Source organism: Solanum dulcamara, chromosome 12 (assembly GCF_947179165.1).
Source record: "Solanum dulcamara chromosome 12, daSolDulc1.2, whole genome shotgun sequence".
Lineage (NCBI taxonomy): Eukaryota > Viridiplantae > Streptophyta > Magnoliopsida > Solanales > Solanaceae > Solanum > Solanum dulcamara.
The window spans coordinates 60,618,517-60,620,853 of NC_077248.1; positions in this window are offsets into that span (position 1 = coordinate 60,618,517).

A 2,337-nucleotide genomic window follows, 5' to 3' on the forward strand; every position below is an offset into this window, starting at 1 on the left:
TCAAATATACCGTTGACGGTTATTTTGTTATCGATTTCAATACGACATAATCATCAAGATCTCTTCATTTTCATCATTTTAGTCAGGTACCTGAACCTTTGCCAAGGTTTAATGAAGTATTTTGTCATAGTTCTCTTTTAAACCATTTGCCTCATTATCATGACCATTCTGATAATTTTCTCTTCTCTTTCCTCAAGGAATTTTACATTTGGAATCGATTGGTCTATCACGTTTCTGGCATGGCATATACTTTGTCCTTCAAGGACCATTTATCGGAGCATTTGCAGCTTAATAAATTTATAGAATCAGCAAAGCAACATTTTGCAAATGAATTATCTCTTGAACTTCAAGTTCACTTTTTTTTAACGAGGATCTAGATAATTCATCCAACACATAATTTTTAGCTACTCATCATATCTCCCCCTAATGTTAGGAAATCTAACATTCACCCCAACCTCATTTGGAGATTCATCTTTGTGCGTGATGGAATAATAAAATCAGATACCACACATTCAAATTTTAGATGAAAATTATTTGGTTCCTGACCTTGAACCAATTATGATGGGGAATCTTACTGGCTTGATGCATACATGTGCTCCTACATGTTACATAAAGTCATCTCATACCAAATTTTATTTGAGAGTTTTGTTCTCATAACCAATAATTTAGCTATATTTGAGGCATGCAATTTCTGCTAAACCAACCAACATTATCAACATAATTTTACATTTTGAAACTGTTATCTTAATTTTACAATTAGAGCAAACAACATTGAAAAAATTAAATTGCAAATTGATAACAAGCGCACATGTGACCATACAATAGATGTATATATTAAATCATATAATAGTAAATGGTTCACATGACAGGTGAACGGATCCATATTCACCTTTTCATACATTTCAAAAAACATTAGGGGATACAATCCAACCTTAGCTGATACAATGATCATTTTATCATGAGAACAAGCAACATAAGAGAATTCGTGAAGAACTTTCTATTTCTTCAATATATAACTATATTAATTCTCAATTATTTTTGTATCACATTTAAACCGAGATGGTCAGATAGTCATGCCAACTGATATTTTTTCAGTAAGCATCTAGTTTACTTTTTGCATGTGACTTCATCATCATGCACATATTTATGTATCACAAACAACAAGAAAGATGGGTATTCACATAAAAATTTATAACCCGCTTTGATTGTAGTAATATGAAGATATAAAATCTTTCTATAATATCTAGTCTCAATATAATTTTTTTTGTCAATTCCTTTGAAACTTAAAATATTTCTTTTGAGACTTAATACAATTTCAATATTATGAACAATTTCATTCCTTAGGGTAGTAACCCATTAGCTCTTTCGAAGCCCTCCATTATTTTGATGAACATTTCCTTCAACAAAAAAATATTAATATTGTCATGGTTAAAATTACTACGGGCAAGACATGTTTCTTGACAACCAATGACAAATTTGTGTTGCCACACAATAATATTTATTTTGGTCATGCCACAATCTTTATACGAAATAATTATTTCTTCCTCTTGCCCTTTGGTAGTTCATGCTAAAATGTACCACAATATTTTTGATGTACTCAAAGTACATAACCAAATGACAATTTATGTCAAACTTTTTTTTATTCTCTCAAACCTCCCGTGGAGGTGAAATGTGACATTCATCCAACCATAAATGAACATGTCCTTATTCATATTTTTATCACATTTTGGCACATTCATCTTCAAGAATGGGAAAAAATTCACAATGCTTATTACAAGCCATAACCTCTTCAAGGAGTTGACTATAACCATTTGTACGTGCTTCATAAATTTTCATTATAAACTCATTGTCAAGATTTATCAAATTTATTTGACTCACCTCAACATCACTTTAAAAGGACAAGTACATCACCACTTTGTATTTCTTTACTTTGATGGAGGATTTACAAAAGTTTTCATATTGGCTTGCAACAATGTTGCCTAATAACCTTTCTTACCACTTTGATGGCAAAAACTACCTTCACCTTTTGAAGGACCATCTTAAAAACCCATAATATTCTTCTTTTTAATTACCTCAATGATGACCATTAACATTTTACCACGTTCATATTCATACATTTAACCACTTGTCATCTTTTAGATATATTATGCATTGCCACCACATTCACATAAGAGAATGGAACAAATCAATTGGGCGAATTTTCATGACTTTTGGTTTGCCTTAGTCATCATCATATCCTCACTATGGTGCATTAGTACTTTAACCCAATGTCTTACCCATCTAAAGGCGTCTTAAGCCATAATATGAAAGGACTTGAACCCAATATCCTATCATCAA